Source organism: Delphinapterus leucas, chromosome 21, assembly GCF_059928025.1.
Source record: "Delphinapterus leucas isolate spDelLeu-1000000601 "Yukka" chromosome 21, BTC_Dleu_Yukka2, whole genome shotgun sequence".
In the NCBI taxonomy this organism is placed as follows: domain Eukaryota; kingdom Metazoa; phylum Chordata; class Mammalia; order Artiodactyla; family Monodontidae; genus Delphinapterus; species Delphinapterus leucas.
Window position 1 is genome coordinate 4,427,452 of NC_143149.1, and position 22,536 is coordinate 4,449,987.

Consider the following 22,536-nt stretch of genomic DNA (forward strand, 5'->3'; position numbering starts at 1 on the left):
AGTAATATAACTGAAAGTTATAAACACCATTGAAGACAGAACTATTTGTCATCCTGGCTTTTCTGCTGTATCTTGGAATAGTGCGCTACTGTCAAGTGCGAAGAAGGTTTTTCCCCACTTTTGAGGTTTTATAATCTGCTGCCTTGGAAATGCAACTCCCTGATAAAAGTAGAACAAGTTTGCCATTTATATAATAGGTACCAATTTGCTGTGAATAGACTTAATTTTATTAAATCTTCTGAGATTCCATATGAGTCATTCCGTCAATACTGACTGCAATTTAGATAAAAACTATTCAGCTTTGGAATCTTCTCTTTTGTGTAAACTATGCTCATCTCAAAAGATGATTACTTAAAGCCTGCTCACTTACAAAATGCCCCCAGAATTTATCCTTTATCCTTTACTCTATGGCGAGTTCCAGCGTGGGACAACCCTTTTACCCGACTGCCAGAAGGACTTCTGTGTAACCAAGTCAACTCACCCCTGTAGGGGATCAGGGAGTGGAAGATGGACCTGTGGTGAAGCAGCTGAGAATGGGCAAGCAAACCCCACGCTAGTAAATACAGAACCTAACCTGACATCAACATCCAATGTCTAGAAATTCAGAACTTTCTGTCAAGCTCTTGAAAAACAGAGGACAAACGCAAATAGAATGAAAGTTAAAATGAAGCATAATATCCCCTAAGGAAACAAAATAGGACACAAACTGTTTACGTTTGTTCAAGACAGATGAATACAATGATTCAAAAAGAAAATGTAAGCACTATATATAAATTAGTGAAATGAAAGAGAACGAAGACCTATTTAAAATGCCCAACTGCAAAATAGATAGCTAGTGGGAAGCAGCCCCATAGCACAGGGAGATCAGCTCGGTGCTTTGTGACCACATAGAGGGGTGGGATAGGGAGGGTGGGAGGGAGACGCAAGAGGGGGGAGATATGGGGATATAATGTATACGTATAGCTGATTCACTTTGTTATACAGCAGAAGCTAACACACCATTGTAAAGCAATTATACTCCAATAAAGATGTTTAAAAAATAAATAAAATAAAATAAAATGCCCAATGCTTTAAGAGTCTATAAAAGTTCTATTAAAATTCAAAGAAACACAAGCCCAGGCACAGAGCTATGATACATGAGGGTGTTTGCAGGGGTAAAGCCAGGAAAAAATTACCTTTAGAAATTCTTTTAAAACTGCCAAGGATAACCATTAATAAATTAAGAACGTTAAGAGCACAAAATGATTATGTTTAATTAAGTTTACAATCTGTCTTCCCTAAATTATACATGTAATTCTCTAAAACAGAAAGTACTTATAATTCTAAAAATATGTGAAACATTTTTTCATTTGAATTGCTATTGTCCACGTATTATCTAAAACACCTTCCCAACTTGGTGCATCACTATTACCACAGCATGTTTCAGATGTCTTTATGAGATAAAGACACCATGGTGGTAGGGATAGTCAAGCATACTCCTTAAGATCATAACCCAGAATAATTTCATTTTTAAAACCCTCTCTCATATGTAGAACAATTATTTCAGTTTCATACACTGAACTTGAGTTGTCAAGCCCAATACATAGACAACTCACAAGAATAGATGTTGTTCTTGACATGATCATTATACAAAGGTTTGAACTGTTAGGCAAGATGGGAAAACCTAGGATATGTTCCCCTTTGATGCATAATCATTCTTCCTTTTCTGGATTTTCCCATGATGTATTTTATTTAGCCTTACAAATGTCAGTTTTCTGGGGGGAAGCTGGTGGCAAGATCATTTGACTGTTGGATGGATTTAATGTGAGCCTCTAGGAAATGTGCAAACCTCATATGTGTTTAAGAATTTTCACCTTGAACAAATTGCTTGTTACATGCAGATAACTCCAAGTACAGTCTCAGGTGTATATTATCCCATGGGGCTAAATTATGATTCGCCAAGCTTAAGTCTCAGAAAAATTTGAATGAATTTTTAAATAGTGGCTCTTTTACCTTATAATTTGATTAAGTTTTATAAAAATTGAAACATACAAATTCTAATAGAATTATTCAAAGTTAATTACTATTTACAGAAAAAGTTATTTGACCTTTTATAATCATGAAGGACAAAGGGGAAATTGATTAATTGTATGTTATTGAAAAAGTCCATGTAAGACATTACATCAGTAGTATTTTCAGTGTAAATGTTTTAATCCCACAAATACACTGCAAGTGTCTACACCATTAAATTTACCACTCATTTTATTTACCATACTCTGACACAAAAGATCCAAAGGTATTTTTGTGATTCATCTATCACACCAAGTTTGCTGTGGACACGCAATTTTCTGCATGAAAATTTTATCCATCTTTAAACCTTCTATATAGGGAAGTTGAGCATGAAAGATTCACTGGAGAAATCACAGGTGTAATTCTATATACTTAAGTTATGAATGTTTTGGAAATGTCACCATCATTTCTATAGTAAGCATCTTCTTATTTCAGGATGGCTGCTTTCCATACAAAGCACAGATATAGAAAACTCAAATTCTTTCAATAACAATGGACATTCTCCTTCAAATGTGCCTAACGTTTTAACTCCTTTAGACATCTATGTAATTTGTGTTCGTATATCTTTAACTTTGTCTAAATACCAAGTATTTTGGCAGAAAAGAAATTATGAATATGGGTATGTGACATAAAAACTTGTCTGAAAAGTCTAGAAGCCCTTTGATGACGGCAACCAATTAATGAAGTCATTACCATACCGCTTAGACAGCAGTAGAAACGAAGGGAAACCCAGGAGAACAGAGCACCGAGTCCACCTGGACTGATCCACAGGCAAAGCATCAACAGTATGCAAATGAGTTAACAGCAATACAGGCTGCATTCCCAGAGTAAACCATTTCATCATTTTCATTTTGTAGACAGCTACTGAAAGCTTCCTGCTTGACCCTGAATTAATAGTTCCAGCAAAGCTGTATCTTGCAGTTTAGAGTAACACTACCTGCAAACCTTTGGAAAAAGAGATCAAGATTTGCCAAGGACTTCTGCAGGGAAACTGCTCAAAGCTTTAATTGTTTCTGTAAATGAGGGTCTACACACATGAGCGGAAACAGAAACAATTTCCACACACAATACCACAGGTGGGTAACATACAGCCTCAGTGCCGGGGTAAGGAGATGAACGTTCCTGTCAGGAGCTGGGTCACCTCAGCAAAGACATTCTATTTCTTTAAGTCTGTTTCCCACTGGCACAGTGACCTTAATTCCTGCTCGCCAACTTCAGGGAGCTGTTGTGAGAATTCAGTCAAATAACAGATACAGAAGTGTACTTTCCAGATTGTAAACTTCACAGAAATACTTTATCTGCCCTGGGTTATTGGACAAAAACATGATCCTACTTCTATTTGTTTCCTTTTCTCTGATTCCTTATTTTCTCCTCTGTTAAAAGATTTGTACTAGAGGAGCCCATGCTCTCAAGCTCTGAATTTCTGTGATTTTCAGGGGCATATGCTCTAAAGAAACTTTCAGAGATTAAGAAGCCTCGAGTCTCTCTCTTCCTTTTATGAGTAGCTAAGAATATAAGAAACATACTTAATAATTTAAGTAGTAAAAAAATTTCTAAATCCTGTCAGTAGTTATTCAGGTTGTATTCTTACTGTCATCTAAATATAAAGTTAAGGCTTAACTTGAGGCTTTTCAAGCAGAACTGGTAGAAACAGTGGAATGGTGGTTACCAAGGGATGGGAGTCAAGGACTGGGGAGATGATGTTTAAGGGTAGAACTTGCAACCAGCAGATACATAAGCAGATAAACAAGTCCTGGAGAGCTAATGCTCAGCACAGTGATAATAGCCAACAATACTGCATTATAAACTTCAAAGCTGCTAAGAGACAATTGTTGTCACCATTAAAAGAAATAATTATGTGACATGATAGAGGTATTAGCTAGTGCCACAGTGGTACCATACAGCAATATATGAATTCATCAAGCCAACACCTTGTATGCCTTAACTTATACAATGTTAGATATCAATTGAATCAGAGTAAATTAAAAAAATTGAGACTTTCTTAACTGTGAGGTTTAAACAATTCATTGTGCCCAAATCCCCCCAATTTCCCACATTCCTCCCCCTAGAGAAAGGTACTCTTGGGAATGAAAGCATAAAATATCTTCAGACTGTTATCAACAAGAAAGTCCTATCATCATACAACATCTGAAGCACCTCTAGTTACCTCTTGAAACAATTAGGCTGACTTTTAGGTCACATCCTGAGAGAGAGAACATTTCCGCTTACGCGATAGCAAAAACATGTTCACACCAAATAGTATAACAGAGCATACAAAACTGCCACACACACACATGCAGAAGCTGTCTTTGCTCACACGGCTCCCGTGTGCTTGAATTCCAGTTACTATGGTTAAGTTAGATAATATAGTCCCAACAACAGCTCAAATTTAAGTTACCACTTCATATTAACTATGAGTAATTGCATTAATTACAAACTTTGCTGCTAGCTCTTCAGTATGCAAACTCCAGTGTAGATATCAGATGTGCATTGTGATCAGAGCCCATTCAAATATCTCAAACTTCATTGGTGATTCATTGTGCATCTGTTATTCAGTTCATGCACAGACAGTAAAGCACGTAGCTGTGCTGTCTCCTTGTCTCCCAGTGATAAAACCAAGTAACATTTTTACAAAAGTCGATAGTTCAAAGAGGATGTGACTAATACAGATAAAAGTACAGCAAAGAAACCCGAAAACACCACCAGAAGTCAAATCAGAATAAAACGTACATGGAGCCATAGGAGAAGTCAACCATGGGACTATTGTCACTGCTGCTGGTCTAGAAACTCTAGATATGCAGCCAGAGGAACTTAGTGAAGCCAAACTGATCCACATCAATAAGGAAAGTGGTTTTAATGAAAAGGATGAAAATGTCCCAAGGATTAGAAGTGGGTAAGAAGCTCATACTAAAAGGAACTCGGCAATATTCCACAACATCAATGGCACAAGGATAAAATGATAGCTGATCCCAACTCAGAATATGACAATTAGTGTAGGATGTAGGCACAGAAAAGATGCTCACCCCATATCAGGAGTTGTACAATGAGGGAAAAAAGCACTACTGAAAACTATTCTTGTACCTATTTACCAAGAATTGGCCATCCCACGCAACTGTAAATTTAGCAACCACATGTCCTCTCCCAATAGGAATCCTGACTCCAAGGCAGGCGGGTGTAGGATACGCAGAGTATAGGACCCAGGGAAGGAGCCACGCAGTCGGACCAGCACTAGGTCAAAGAGATTTCTCTGATCCACACTTACCTAAGATGCCACCACTTTCCGCCCTCACGTGAAGAAAATGAAGTCACTGTCGGAATAACGTTCAATATCTACTGTTGTTTGTTGGCTGGAAAACAAAAAAAACAAAAAACACTTCTCAATGTTTCCAATGTGTCTAATTACAGTGAATAATCTTACTGTTTTTCATTTCCCTGTACATTATTAATGACCAAAAAGGAGTATTTATTATTTAGACCAAAATTTATAAAAGTCATGGAAAAAACATGATTTTTTGCCATTTATTAGATCACTTTGCAGTTTCGGTCTACAGAGTAATTTTCATGGTTCCACAGTACCATTCAAAGCCAACAGATGTATCTACACACACACAACGGGGTTAAGGATAATCAAAGCCTTGAAGGAATGGGATTGCATCAAGAGCTCAGCACTGAGTTTTGTTCATGCTGCTTTTATTTTATTTAATTGAACTTGGTGTTCTTATGTATATAAACTCATACTTAACATGTATTTCTTCTAAAAAGTTCATGTTTCTGCTCTCCTTACCTTCAAGGTGACATCTCCACCACCACTGGTGGATTTAACAAGAAGCGTATTTTTAGTTCTCCATATGGCTGACTTGACTTTGCTCTAGCCATTACAAGGCACATTAGTTTCTTGCCAGGATGCTTTCTATCATGGAAGTAGGCTTGAGGCCTATCACACTCCATGATTTTAATGTTAAATACCTTTCTTTGCCTTTAAATCTCTTCAGTTTCATTATTTTCCCACTGTCCTACCTTTGGCACTAGAGAGTGCTATACTTCCTATTTTTAATCAAAAGCATCTCTTGTGTGTTCTTTTAACACTTCTGTTTTGCATGATGATGCTTTAGTCATCTCTATAAAATCTGCAAGGCCTAACAAATTTCGGGGACCTTGTCAAGTTAAAATAAGTATTATGCTAACATGTAGAAGGATGTCTACAGTCTGCTGCATTGAGAAACTTTCCTCTTAATAATCCTGTTGAAAGTTTATCTGATGAAGCTTTTCTAACTGGTTCGTGCTTCTCATGTTTCCTGAGTTGTTATCTTCTGTCTTTTGTTTACAGAACCATGGCACCTGATTTTACAATCAGTTGTAGGTTGCCATTAATTAAGCATTTATGCTAAATAATCTAAGTTTTTAAAGGGTTTCCATCATCTACTGTGTATTAATGTATTGATAGTATAGATGCTATAAAATAATGCATCATGTAGAGAAATTTGGTTTTAATAAAAGATTTGTTATTCCTTACTTTTGTTGGCACTAAAACAAGATAAGTGAAAGCAAGATATTGCTCGAAGAGTTATGATTTTATGAGCAATCTACAAAGAAACTAAAACTGTGATATATAACTCGGTTCAAAGGTAGGCATCTAAATTGCTCTGGGCACTTTTCACGCTAAGTTTTCGACCGTAGACAGAAACGTCAAGTCCGTCTGTAACTCTTTCTGAAACCTATTATCAAATGAGAAAAAAATTTCCTGGCTGACACCCTTATCTTATGCTGGAGCTCTGACACTCGAGTCAACTAACAGTTGTAGCTGCTTCACAGAAAAGGTCAGTTTTGACAAATGGCCTCTTACACCTGGTGAAAACACTCATTCACAGTTAGGCTCAGGTTCTATTCAGTAAATGCAGTTACATAATCAGAGGCATCTTTGGATGGACCACAATATACCACAGGGCCTTCACATAAAGGAAAGCATAAAGCTACATCTTTGTCTTAATCGATCCTCCTAATGACAAGAACAAACAGACTGGTATAAAAAGCTAGAGGTAGCAGAGTTATGTGAACATGTCACTGCAGGTATATAACAGTAAGACCCTGGTGCCAAGCAATCAAGGGTAGATGAAAGTTAAAAGATGATAATTATACACAGCCCCCATTGTACCCTCTATTATGAGAAAACTTGGTAGTGAAAGTCACAAGTAAATGAAAAATCCAAAGTAGTGACCTTCTTCATACAAGTCTGGTTAGATGGGCAAATTCACATGTATTCATTTTTTTAATTTAAGATTGAGAGATGAATGTTGTATTAGTTATTTTCTCTAGTCCCCGAATAATTCTCATAACTCATTAACTTTTTAAAAATTATCCCCGAATGTCATCAGAATTAGCTGAAATACTTTTAGGACTTAATAACCAACATACTAACATGTTTCATTTTAGAACTTGTTTGCAAAACAAACAGACTTACAGATATGGAAAACAAACCTATGGTTACGTTCGGGAAATGTGGTAGGGAGGGATAAATCAGGAGGTTGGAATGAACATATACACACTACTATATATAAGATAGATAACCAACAAAGACCTACTGTATAGCACAGGTACCTCTATTCAATATTCTGAGATAACCTATATAAGAATCTAAAAAAGAATGACTGTATGTATATATACGACTGAATCACTTTGCTGTATGCCTGAAACTAACACAACATTGTAAATCAACTATACTCCAATAAAATTAAAAATATGTATCATTTTAGAAAAGAGAATTCTTATTGTGGTCACATAGAAAAGGGGCTAACTTACACAACTTTCTGAGAAATGTGGACATGTATTCTATGACCAAGAATTGATCCATCAAAATAAGTGTTTGTCTGAATGCCTACTGGGTGCTTAGCAGTGCTACGTTATGTGGGGAATGGAAACAAACGGTATCACAGTGCATTTTATTAGACGAAATTTGTGTGTTGCACTAAGGGTTAAACAATTATAACCCTTGCACCTGGTGAAAACACTCGTTCACTGTCAGGCTCAGGTTTTACACCCTTTCACCAGGTGCCGGGACAATGTAACAATTCACAGGAGATGAGGATGAGAAGGGGTCAAAGGGAAAGGACGTCCTGATGGAGGATACTGGTCTTCATTTTTGTCATCACCATCTACTAGAACTTTGATAGGTAAGAAGATCACTTAGCACTGACAAAGAGGGAGAAAAGGTGGAATCAGGGACAGTGGTGAGAACCTGATGTTATTTCTGGACAGTGGGACAGGAGAAAAAGGAGGGAGGAAGAAAGGAGAATAAGGGACAGGGGAACACTAAAACGTAAGAGACAGAGGGAAGGCTGGTGGAGAGGGAGTGATAAGTAAAATGACATATTAAGATAGGCCTGAAAACCCGACAAGTTCATATAGAAAAGGGTAAATAGTTGTTGCTCTTATTTTAAGAGGGCAGTGAGATTATGAAAGTGCTGTTCAAGGCCTTTTCATCTGGCAATGCAGTGTTGCAACAATTGCCTTCTTGTCAAACCTTACCCCTAGATGAACCCTGGAACGGAGGAGATCAATGTCCCAGTGGAAGTGAACATGTGAAGATTCAAAATATTAGAACTGACATCCAGTAAGAATTCAGGACACATGATGATAAAGCCGCAGCCTCACAGAAACAAGAGCTGTAGCCATTAAAATGGGTGACCAAGGAAGAGGATTAAAGAGAAAACTTCAAGAAATACTTGTGGTTGAAGCCAGTAATTGAGAAATAAAAGCACTATTAAGAAGGAAAGAGAAGCAGTATAATGAACTGTTAAAGAAATCAAGAAGGAGACATTAAGAGGCTGACCTAGCGAAGTTGTTTCAAATGTCAGAATAAAGTCAAGAGCAATCAGGCTAAGTTGGTAATGATAAGGGAAGAAATTTGGGAGGTACAGTGTCAGCAAAGTTCTGAGCAAAAATTACAAGCGAGTAAAAGAAAGGAAACAGTTGGGTAGTAAAGAGAGAGGAAAGACACTGTACGTCAGAAAGAAGTGCAATGTGAATTACAGATCTATCCTTGGAAAGGCAGGGAGCAGCTATAGAGCACGGCAGTGGAGTGCTTGAAGCTAGACTGGCTCATTTCAGGTCCAAGGTTGACTTCTCCACTTGCTGTACTCTAGACAATGTTGTCTTCACCCCTTTCCTTCATCTGAAATAATGAGATAATTAGGGTGTCTATTCCATGAGGTTGGATTGAGAATTAAATACTTAACCTAGGAAAAACACTTAATACATGTCTTGGCAATGTGTCATTATAGTATTATGCTGACAATTTGTACTGGGAACGGAGTCAAAGAGGAGAATGTGCTAGAAAGGTAGTGACCACGTTCTAGGAGCAATGATGTGGAGGTTACCCTGATGTCACTGTGGCATTGGACCTCCTCAGTCTTTTGGAACAGATTAAAATCAGCAGTTTTCATAGATTTCTAATTCTGTACTGAAATTTTCCCACCAATACATAAATCTTGGAGATTTAGTATAAAAGATCGTACATTTTCCACAGAAGAACCTTATAAACAGAGTACATCTAGGACTCACCAATAGAGTCTAAGTTGGCATTCTGTCACTTGCTACTTTGATTTCTTGTACCTCATCAAGAGCTTTAGCGAACACTTCCTGAATGATGGTATCATATTGGCATTCTTTTTGTAAAATAATATTTATTGTAGTATAGTTGATTTACAATGTTGTGTTAGTTTCTGCTGTACAGCAAAGTGAGTCAGTTACACAGATGTAGAAAACAAACTTATGGTTACCAAGGGGGAAAGGCGGGGTGAGGGGGATAAACAGGGAGATTGGGATTGACATATGCACATTACTATATATAAAATAGATAACTAATAAGAACCTACTGTAGAGCACAGGGAACTCTACTCAATACTCTGTAATGACCTACATGGGAATAGAAACTAAACAAGAGTGGATATACACATATTGCCATTCTTGGTCTGCTCTACAACAAGGTAAAGTCATATTCAGTTTTTTGTAACAAAGATACAGTGGGAAAAGATAAAATAGTAAAGGCAGTTGAGAAGATGACATTTTCTCCTTTAAGTCAATAGCAGCTTAAGCATCACCAATGGATTTTAGGAATATCCCACCGTTTGGCACTAAGTCTTAATTATGTCACAGGACTTATCTTTATTTCTTATTTTATACTTAATGACATACTATTTCCACCTAAAATTTGAACGTTTCATAGTTACATATATGGCTTGCTTTTCTAAATGATTTGGTAACTCCGAGTTACCACGGAACCTAAAAAAGACGATTTCATCCCTGTATGGACAAGTTTCCATTAACATGGCACCAGCAAGGACTCCCTGCTTACCAAGTTTTACATTGTGTGGTTGTGTAAGTTGAACAAAATGATAAAAAGCTGTCTAAAAATCAAAATATTCAAGGTATATAGGCTTATTCTTTAAAAAATTATTTGGAAAATGTTCAGTCGTAATGCAAAATAATTGAGCTTATAAATACATTGCCTGGTTTAGACGTGCAGACAACAGGGCACACCTTATGCACTCCTACTGGAATGCCCAGTCATTACCAATGTACACCAGATGGAGTGTTGCACATTAAGTAACATAGCCTCCCGATTACTGTCCTTTGAAGTATGTGAGATTTACTATAAGCCTAATTCTAATTCAGTGAATGCCATCAACTGATTGTATGATGGGTCATTTTCACTGCGGGGTGCAAGAGAATTACTAAGAAATTTGACAGGCAGAGCACATTACAAAACAATCTTGTAAATTTGATAACTGATACTTGCAAAGTTGCATTTATTCAAAGATAATGTGTTCTCTACATACGGTGACGTGCGAAAACTTAGGCCATCCCCCGAGAATACGAAGTGAAGCATCTTTAAAAAAGAAAACAAAAACTGATTTTGATGCTCTGCAGTAAAAAGAAAATCTATGTATTGATTTAAAACAGACCTGTCACTGAAGATGGCATTTTTAACCAAAAGCAAGCCAATGCTTTAGCAAGTATGTGAATCCATTATTCACTAGATCTCAGGAGTGAAGACAGGGCTCTTGTCTACCTTCCATAGAGGCCTCACAGACCCCGGCCAGCCGCCGTGGAAGTAAGTGCCTGCCTCCTCCCCACAGGTCGGGATGGAGAAGCAGCCTGGAAATCCTTAGTACATTAACAGGTACCCAATATTCTCTGAGCTACCCAACTGCCGTTGCTAAGTCCTAGCTCTATAAGCAGCAATTAGAAGTACTTGGAGACACGTTTGCCAGAAACTCTGAAGATCACTGGTTGCAATTAAGCAATTTGCTTACACAATTAGGTTGCTGGGGGGTTTGATCAGAGAATCTGGAAGAGAGAGGGCCTTTTTCCCCACAGTTACCAAGATTTCATTGTTTCAAACTCTAGATCAGTTGTCATATATACGTCGCATGCCAGAATTTTATATTTCTAATAACCACAGTAAGAAGTAAAAAGTGAAACTTATCAATATATTTTTCAAACCATATATATTTTATCCTGTGTATATATAAAACTTTTCTTACTAAGTCTTCAAAAGTCAGTGTGCATTTTACACCTATAGTACATTTCAATTCAAACTAGCCACAGTTCAAGAGCTCAGTAGGAACGTATGGGTAATGGCTACCATTTTGGACAGCACAGATGTTGATCGTACCCAATATCAAAGCTCCATTATTTTCTTATTATTTATCAAAACCAGAGTAGTCAGTAGACTAGAAACTTGAAAAGAAATATCTACAGAATTATCTAAAAAGAGTTAAACTACGTGCAGATAATGAAAACAAAATTTCTATCAGAATCCATAGTTTTTACCTAAGCCATAATGCCAAAATTACATTTAGATAATTGATCGCAACATTTACTTTTCATCAACCATAGTAATAAAATGCTGCTCTATAATTTACTGTTAGTTTAGTTAACATAGAAATCACAGTGGTTATTTTAGACTCCACCAAATTTTGGATTCTGAATTATATGTATTGCATGTCAACACTGATCTAACTTTGTATGAGGATACAATTTCCTTCTACTTTATGATCAGAATCTCAACCTAAATTTCTTTTAATTATCAAAAACCTTTATAGATATATTTGGTAATTCTGTGACTTATTTCTTGTCTTAATTTTTCATTTTCCGCAAATCCTATTCAGAGATCTCAACAATTTATCATTAAAAAATCTTAGGGTTTTTTTTTTTGCTATTCTTAGAACAAAAAATCTAATTTTCTTGAGTTATATTTAGGATTTATAGATTTTTAATATCAATTTTTAAATTATGTCTACTTTATGTACCAAGTTATCTGTAATTTGAAACTAAAAAGGTAAAGACCAAAAATGCATGAATGGTTATTCTTCTTATTAATCTGTAGTTCGAATAATTGTTTCTTTTCTGACTAGGTCTTCACTCTTTTGTAGCCTAACCTGGGCTTAGCATCTTCAAATGTTTTATGTACAAGGTATGTACTATTAAAAAAAAGCTTAAATTCTTAAACCTGGCACCAAGATTTTAAAAGTACATTCTCAATCTATTTGGCTACTCTTGCATTTATAACAAAATAATTTCTCTCTGATTACTTTCCTCCAAATGCAGTAACCATTTTGCAGCTTCCAGTTGTTGGTGCCAGGCTTTCCCCATCGCTGAATGTTATTCCTTCCTCATTTAACACAGTCAGTTTCTACCCATACTTCAAGTCCCACATCAAACATTTCTTTTTTGGGAAAATGTTTCCAGAGCCCTCCAGCCTAGAGCAATCTCTCCTACCTCTGATCTCGTCTAGTGCCTATTATTTAATAGTTGTTTTAGTTGGGATTTTTAAGAGACCAAAAAAAAAGTCTAAAGAATAAAACAAGCAACTCTGCCTAACTTTAAGTGATTGCAACTGTTGTTGGAAGGATGTAAGATCACTCACAGGATTTAAGGCAACATAAAGATACCTGGACCAGATGTGAATATGCAGCCATCTATAGCTGGGACCAATACACACTTAGATGGACATGTCAATCAAATGCATCAACTGTAAACATTTTAACCTCCTCATTGTAACAATTAAGCCTCAATGTCCCAGGAGAGAAGTATATGATTGGCCAATATCACCTGCCAGTTATTTAAGTGTAAATGGTGAAGAAAAGAGATCTGGGAGAAGTATGCCAACTAGTCCATAATAAAAAGAGACTGGCAAGCTTCAGGTATACCATCTCACCAGTGCAGAGAGAGATGCTCCTTCCCTGGGAAGCTGGGATGATATTATTACGGCCAAAAAGATGATGGGTGGAAAGAAATATCACAGTCTAGTAGTTTATTCATTCACGTATTGAGCTGTATTTGTCCTGAATGGCTATTTAACTTTTCCTATGCATAAGTTATTTTTCCCCTTAAAAATGTGTAAAAACAAATTGTTTCTTTACATCTTGTGTAATATCTTATACAGTAGGATCCTACTTTGTTTTTTCCATTTAGTTCCTTTCTAGGAATGTTGGCAAATATTTTTACTATAATATAAATGTTTAAGATCACATGTGTAAACAGGCACAGGCTGACACATACTTTCTCCATATTCATGCTTTTACATGTCTCAATTTAGTTCACTTCAAACATACAGACCTCATATTCTGTGCCAGCCACACACTAAACTCTGGGACAGAAAGAAAAGATGTCCCTGCCATCAGATCTAGTGCATCTATATTTTATAGTTTTGGAAAATAAGTGCTATAATAAATCATGGTCTAACAACCTGATTTTAAAATGCCGCTGATTTTGTTTCCAGCAACTTAGAATGTCTGAAGATTTGAAAGGTATTTTTACTAAACCAAAGGGGGGAAAAGAAATTCTCATGAAAGCAAACATATAAAGTCTATTTCTTTAGTCTTCATGGCACAAAGAAATCAGGCATTTTAAAACTAGTCTAGTGGTATGCACGTTCTTAACTACAAATAATCTCATTTCTAATTATATTCCCAGAAATGAGAAGTACAATGTTCAGCACGTAACTACATCACTTTTCTTCTCGATTTCTGGCATTTCAAAAGTCAGTTTTAAATTAGTCTGTACAGTAATTTTTCTTTGAAATATTTAACTAATGATTAAGTACCCATTATGCATAGGCTATAATGCTAAGCATTTCTGGGATCAGAAACCTGAAAAATATAGTGTGCCTCGAAGAGTTAACTTTTCAGTGGAGGTAAGTTCTGTCTGCAAACAACTATAATATCGGGTAGTATGTGAAAATTTGCAGAGGACAGTTTAACTGCAGAAAATTCAGAGGACAGATATATTTTTGTCTATGGTGCTTTGGTAAATTCTCTTAGCTACAGATGTAGATTAGCTGGACTTGGAGGATTCCTTCTATCTTTCTAGCTTCTTCTACTGGCCATGTCTCTTCTTCCTCCTCCTCTCTGAACAATCACTCTTTAAAATCATACTTGAGCTTTTTTGACCCTTTGTTCTTGTTGCCACAAAACTTCCAATTACCTTTATCATTCAAGGTTCAATGAGTCATTCGAACTAAGTTTGAGTTTCTAAACATTTGCCAAGTCCTGTGCTACTAGAACCATTGCCTTCAGAAAGAAACACTGTGGGAATAATCCCACAAGTCTAGTAGAGGTATGGAAATCAGCTGGGGCAGCTGAAACTGAAGTGGATTGGATAGTGGTAAGATCAAGGAAGACCTTCCTAGAAGATGCAGTTGGGTAGGATTTTAAATATTGAGTGTTCCAGGAAAACAGCAGTAATTATCAATTCTAAGTGTTGTAAAAATAGCTGGGGCAGAGTGTATGAACGGGTGTACTCCACCACCATTGGTAGGGTGAGACGCAAACCAAAGTACTTAAGCTCTGGTCCACCAGGGGTGCATCCTGACGGGGAAGGAGGGATCACAAGGAGATGGGCCAGAGGAGAACCAAGAGCACGAATCTGCCTACATCACTGGAAATGTTATAGCTCTACTCCTATTTAAAAAGTTATGTTGCACAAAATTTTAGTAGGGCTAGTTGCTTTAATTTATTTTTGACCACACTGTATTACAACTATAGGCATTATGGGATATGCTACTGAAAGACTTTTAAAGTACAGCCATCTAGACATGATCGTGAATCCATATAATCACTGAATTCATAGCATTTCCCATGGTATTACTCTATTGACAAAAACCCGAGGTTAAGCATTTCCTTCCAACATCCCATTTGAAAATAATATTCAAGTTTAATACTTCTTATATCTCTAAAAGCACACCTGGTTGAAAAATAAGATCATAAATCACTTTCACTGATAAGTTACCTGTGAATCACAAGTTATTAATGCAAAATTTTGCTCAATCATTTGTTAGCTCAAGTATAGGACTTGACATTGCCTCTAGAGGTTGATGAAAAGAATGTGCAAGAAAGCAGAAATCCTGCATCATTCAGGTGACTGAGAAAAGGGTTAACTTGTTGACTTTTAAATAAAAATGACCTACAGATTCACAATCCACTGTCCACTTGCCAACGAGGTATGGTTACAAACGGTAGAAGCCAACTTCATTTAACCCTCATTGTGATTCTTTCGAAAAAAGCTGCATACGTTCATGTTAACTGCCCATCTAAGGCAAAAAATATATTTCAACAACTTCAAATACGTATCTACTGTAAGTACTAACTTATTAAAAGTGGGTGTTCCTAAATCTTAAGATGGCATAACAATCCAGTGTTTAAACATCGCTAATGCATTCTAAGAGTGAAATAATATTTTACATCAAGCTAGAATTTAATATTTTTTAAATCATGGGCAATCTAAACAAAAAACAAGGTAAGTTTGTAATGAGACTGCATATAAATGGGAACCAAAGTGCTGCTGGATCTAACATTTATCCTTCAACACTGGATTCACCCTACTTGTAGTGATTGCTCTAGGAATAATCATTCCTCCTGAGACATTTTGCCCCTGTCCAAACTCATTCTTCCTCCTGACACTATGGCTGGCACTGACATCAGAGCTCCTGAATCTTGCCAGTGTAGTAAAAAATAGTTAAGGCTGAATATTTGTGGGCTGGGGGATGAGTGTGGGGTGGCATGAAGAGCACAGGCACAATCTTAAGAACTTAATACCAGAGCTACAGAGATACATCAATTACCTAATGCTGTGTAACAAGTCACCCCAAACTTAGAGACTACAAACAATTATTATCAGGTTCTGTTGGTCATGAGTTTAGAAAGGACACATGGAGATGGTTTCATTTCTGCTCCAGTGTCAGGAACACAACTAGAAGACTCAAAATCCAGACCTAGAAATCTCTGGGAGCTCATTTGCTCACATGTTTGATCATAGATTCTGATGATCAGCTGGGGGACTAGCTGGGACTATCAGCTAGAATAACCTACAGGTTGTCCTTCCATTCCAGGGTCAAGTGTTCCAGGAGAAGGATTGCCAGTAGAAGCTACTTTGCCTCTTCTGGCCAGGCCTCAGAACTCATGCAACATCACTCTGCTGCATTCTATTGGTCAATGAAGTCACAAAGATCCACCCAGGCTTAAGGAGAGAGAACACAGACCATACCACTCAATGGAGGCATGTCAACATTGTAAGTAGTGTATATAGGATGATATATACTATTACACACGTGCCTTGTGTAGCTGTCTTTGGAAAATAGAATCTCCTGCAAGTACTAGAAGAAACAATTTTTTTTTTCAAATGGCATTCTCAATTTGAAACTACTTTTCCAAATACTTGGGAAATTACTTTAGTAGTAACATTAAGTCAGTTCAACACCATTAGCCTCTGTACCCAGTATGTATCTAAAATGCATAAATACCAATACAGTACATATAGGCTTTTCTGAGATTGGAACCAGCTTCCATTTATAGTATTGTTTCTATGAAAACCTCTCTGGCTTTCCACACTTACTATAAGGTCAGGAGCACATCTGAACTTCCAGTTACACACAATCCTAGGTGAGCACTGCTGATTTGCTCTTCTTCCTCGAGTTCCCCACTTCCTCCCTCCCCCACCAGCAGACTCAATTCAGTTGTGGATGAAGGCTTAACGTGATATGAACTTGTGACACACACCAGTAACGCTCTCCTATTTCCAAATCACGCATTCCAACATAACCTCAGGACACTCTTCTCAGCATATAATTACCTATACAAAAATGAGAATGCTATTAGAAGTGCTGAGAGTTTCAGGACTAGTTATTACTGGAATATTATGTGGTCACCATGGCCTCTGTAAACTGCCCCCTTGCCTTGGCTACAGGAACCATTCTCTAGATGAGTGAAAGCAAAGTGAAATTCTATCTGGAGTCATGTTCATAATGATCGTCCTCAGACTGTCATACTAGGGCGGCACAGGCAGACACGCACTCAGATATTCTTGACTCAATATTCTACCATTTTGTATGCTGACACAATTATTAAAAGGTATCATATCTTTTTGTCAGAAACATAATTATATGTCTCAGTAACGAGGATTTCACAGCTAGGATTATAATGTTCTCTGAAAATGTTCTATGGCCTAATTTTTCTAACAATTTAATAGGCCTCTAGATGTTATAACCAAGTTACCAAATCTTCTGTCTTTCAAAATCTGTGATTTATACAAGTGTACATAAGTGGTCCAAAATAGTTATAACTGCCAATTGAATAAAGGAATATCTTGTCAGGAGCTTATCTTCACAACACAGGCATTTATGAAATTTGGCTTCTAACTTAAATTGAAGTATCCATCCCCTCTAGTTAATAATGGAGTGAAGTGTGTCAAAACCACAGTCATTAGACTTAGTGTTGTATGTATCAGCAACTTTAAAAGTTCAGTTTCTTATATACCATATATTACACATCACTTAAATATAAAATACATATCAAAGAAAACACCAAGGTTAAAATGTTGAATTTTTCTCATTGGATGCACAATCAAGTTTTGGGTTTTTTTTTTTTTTTTTTTACTATAATTTAACCTCCATCTTTATAAAAACTCGGTAACTTCTTTTGATGGATGTGTAAAAAGGTTCCTCATGTATGGAACTGGTGGAAGGAGTGAGAATCACATTCCTTTAATCAGAGAGTGCAGGCCACGTAAGATGCAGCTTGTGGGATCGGACAACATTGGAAATGTGACCAGTGAGACCAAAGGCTTCCTGAATCTGACTTATCTGACTGTTCTTTACTGTACTGCCAGCTTACAACTTTAGAACAGACCAGAAGCCTCAACATCTCGGGAATCTAGAAAACCAATAGTGGGGAATAGGCCAACAAGCACTGGACTAAACACCCAAGATGACACAAGCAGTGCAACTTAACGGATACTTCCGGAACAACCTGTACACACAGCAGGTAGTACTGCCCATAAAGCTGAGACTTTTCCAATTAGGATTTTTATTGTTCAAAGGAGGCCCCCACCTCTGCAGTAGAAGATAGGATTAATTTATAGTCTCTTGTTAAATACTGTGATTATTTATGGGTTAGCACTTTATAAAGGCAAATATGGAAATGTAGGTAGGTAGAGGTTTATTTTTATGTTCAGTTTTGTGACCAATGCAAGAATTCTTATTTCCAATTTTTAACAAAAGGAGGAAATATAAATATGCCTTCCTCCATGCTGAAGTTGAAGAGGGTTAGTCATAAGCTCCAGTATTAACTTCAATGTAACTTAAACCCAACCATATCCTATTGAATGTAAATGACAAACCTACACTTACAAGGCAGAGATTGTCAGGTTAGATAAAAAGGCATGTCCCAATTTTATGCTGCTTAAAAGAAATGTACTTTAAATATTAATATCTAAGTAAGTTAAAAGTAAAAGGATGGAAGTAATAGACCATCTTAATCAAATATGCTGTAACTACATTAAGAGAAGGCAAAGTAGATTACAGAAGAATATAACCAAGAATGAACAAAGTCTTCTCAAAATGACCAAGAGGTAAATTCATCTAGAGGACAGAAAAATCCTGAACTTTACATGTGTAACACATCTTCAAAATACATAAAGCAAATCCTGATGGAACTTCAAGGAGAGATAGACATTTCCACAACTGAACTTGAAGATTTCAATACAACTTTCTCAATAATGGATAAACAAGTAGACAGAAAATCCAAAAGTCTATGGAAGACTTCAGTAACACTATCCACCAATCAACCCAATTGACAATTTTAGAATAATCTCCTCAGGATCAGAATATACATGGTTTTCTCAAGGGCACAGGGAACACTTACTGAGATGGGTCATATCCAGGATGTAACAAAAGTCTCAAATTTGAAAGGATTCAATCCATACAAAATATGTTCTCTGACCACAATGGAATTACACATTAACAAAGATAATTAGAAAATTATCTGGAAAATTCTTACAGAACTGGAAATGAAACAACACTTCTAAATAACATGTGGGTCAAGGCAAAACTCAGAAACAAAATTAGAAAGTGCTTTGAACTGAATACAAATGAAAGCAGAGTATAAAAGTGATATTCCACTAAAGCCATACAGAGGCACAAATGCAGAGAATGAAACTGTGCTACAAAAAAGCCCTCAGATTCATCATCTCATACTGCATTTTAACAACAGAAAAAGAAAAATTAAACCTAAAATAAACAGATGAAAGGAAGTATTAGTGACCAGAGCTCACACAAACAGGAAAAAACGAGAAAACTCAATGTACACCAAAACTGGCTCTCAGAAGGGAAAACGAAAAGTGAATCTAGTCAAAGTAGTCTGGAAAATAAAAGAGACAAGGACTATCAGGACTAAAATAAAATATAACTATGGATCGTATTCTACAAATACAAAGAGGATTTCGAGGAATTACGAACAATTTTGTGCCAATATATTCAAAAACTCCAAGGAAATGACAAATTCCTTCAAAGTTGAAGAAAAGTTAAGTTAAAAATCTATTACAGGAAATGAGTCTGCAATTTTTCTTTTTTTTTTTAAATGTCTGATAGAGCTAGTTATTGATTTAGTCCAGAGCCCAAGCAAGGTTTACACATTACATTTTTTTTTTAACATCTTTACTGGGGTAAAATTGTTTCGAATGTTGTGTTGGTTTCTGCTGTATAACAAAGTGAAACAGTTATACGTACACATACATCCCCATATCCCCTCCCTCTGTGTCTCCATTCCACCCTCCCTATCCCACCCACTAGGTGGTCACAAAGCACCGAGCTGATCTCCCTGTGCTATGCGGCTGTTTCCCACTAGCTATCTATCTTACATTTGGTAGTATGTATATGTCCATGCCATTCTCTCACTTTGGCCCAGCTTACCCTTCCCCCTCCCCATGTCCTCAAGTCCATTCTGTACGTCTGAGTCTTTATTCCTATCCTGTCCCTAGGTGCTTCTGAACTTTTTTTTTTTTAGATTCCATATATATGTGTTAGCATACGGTATTTGTCTTTCTCTTTCTGACTTACTTCACTCCGTATGACAGACTCTAAGTCCATCGACCTCACTACAAATAATTCGTTTCTTTTTATGGCTAAGTAATATTCCATTACATATATGTGCCACATCATTATCCATTCATCTGTCCATGGACTCTTAGATTGCTTCCACATCCTGGCTATTGTAAATAGTGCTGCAGTGAACATTTGTGGTACATGACTTTCTGAATTACGCTTTTCTCAGGGTATACGCCCAGTAGTGAGATTGCTGGGTCATATGGTAGTTCTATTTTTAGTCTTTAAGGAACCTCCATACTGTTCTCCATAGTAGCTGTATCAATATACATTCCCACCAACAGTGCAAGAGGGTTCCCTTTTCTCCAAACGCTCTCCAGCATTTATTGTTTGTAGATTTGTTGTTGTACGCGGGCCTCTCACTGTTGTGGCCTTTCCCGATGCAGAGCACAGGCTCCGGACACGCAGGCCCAGTGGCCATGGCTCACGGGCCTAGCCGCTCTGCGGCATGTGGGATCTTCCCGGACCAGGGGTTAGGGTTTGTCTTTTCCTTCCCTTGTGTTTCCTCCCTAGAGAAGTTCCTTTAGCATTTGCTGTAAAGCTGATTGGGTGGTGCTGAATTCTCTTAGCTTTTGCTTGTCTGAAAAGGTTTTAATTTCTCTATCAAATTAGATCTGGGTAGAGTACTCTTGGTTGTACATTTTCCCCTTCATCACTTTAAATATGTCCTGCCACTCCCTTCTGGCTTGCAGAGTTTGTGCTGAAAGATCAGCTGTTAACCTTACGGGGTTTCCCTTGTATGTTACTTGTTGCTTTTCCCTTGCTGCTTCTAATATTTTTTCTTTGAATTTAATTTTTGATAGTTTGATTAACGTGTCTTGGAATGTTTCTCCTTGAACTTATCCTGTATGGGACTCTCTGTGCTTCCTGGATTTGATTATTTCCTTTTCCATTATAAGTAAGTTTTCAACTATAATCTCCTCAAATATTTTTTCAAATTATTTTCCTCTTCTTCTTCTGGAACCCCTATAATTCTAGTGTTGGTGCATTTAATGTTGTCCCATGGGTCTCTGAGACTGTCCTCAATTCTTTTCATTCTTTTTTCTATATTCTGCTCTGCAGCAGTTATTTCCACTATTTTATCTCCAGGTCACTTATCCGTTCTTCTGCCTCACTTATTCTGTTATTGATTCCTTCTAGAAAAATTTTAATTTCATTTATTGTGTTGTTCATCATTGTTTGCTCTTTAGTTCTTCTAGGTCCTTGTTAATCATTTCTTATATTCTCTCCATTCCAAGAGTTTGGATCATCTTTACTATCATTACTCTGAATTCTTTTTCAGGTAGACTGCCTATTTCCTCTTCATTTGTTTGCACTGGTGGGTTTTTACCTTGTTCCTTCATCTGCTGCGTATTTCCCTGTCTTTTCATTTTGCTTAACTTACTGTGTTTGGGGTCTCCTTTTTGCAGACTGCAGGTTTGTAGTTCCCATTGTTTTTGGTATCTGCCCCCAGTGGGTAAGGTTGGTTCAGCGGATTGTGTAGGTTTCCTGGTGGAGGGGACTGGTGACTGTGTTCTCGTGGATGAGGCTGCATCTTGTCTTTTTGGTGGGCAGTAGCACATCTGGTGGTGTGTTTTGGGGTGTCTGTGAATTTATGATGATTTTAGGCACCCTCTCTGCTAATGGGTGGGGTTGTGTTCCTGTCTTGCTAGTTGTTTGGCATGGGGCATCCAGCACTGGAGCTTGCTGGTCACTGAGTTGAGCTGGGTCTTAGCATTGAGATGGAGATCCCTGGGAGAGCTCCCACTGAATGATATTATGTGGGTCAGGAGGTCTCTGTGGTCCAATGTCCTGAACTCGGGTCTCCCACCTCAGAGGCTCAGGTTGACACCCGGCCGGAGCACCAAGAACCTGTCTGCTACAAGGCTTACATGTAAATGGGTTAACTTCTCCAACCCAAAGGCACTGGGTGGCCAGCCTTCTGTTCTCTGCTCAGTCCTCCAGCCATCTGTTGTCCTCCCGGCCTGGTCGATATGGAGAGCCTTCCTTGGATCCAGGTGCAGCTGCATTCCCTAGCATCTAGAAGAAGCAACAGACACCCCCATCCTCCC

The 22,536-nt window shown here is 37.3% G+C and overlaps 1 long non-coding RNA gene across 1 annotated transcript in view; it reads right to left on the reverse strand.

Annotated features, from left to right (window-relative positions):
* Positions 1-22,536, reverse strand: part of LOC149744415 (uncharacterized) — a 302,003-nt gene that overhangs the window by 27,874 nt on the left and 251,593 nt on the right. Inside the window, exon 6 of the long non-coding RNA XR_016391067.1 lies at positions 1-5,396. This exon is cut by the window's left edge and continues 27,874 nt beyond it. This is a non-coding gene — a long non-coding RNA (uncharacterized LOC149744415). The remainder of the gene's footprint in view (positions 5,397-22,536) is intronic.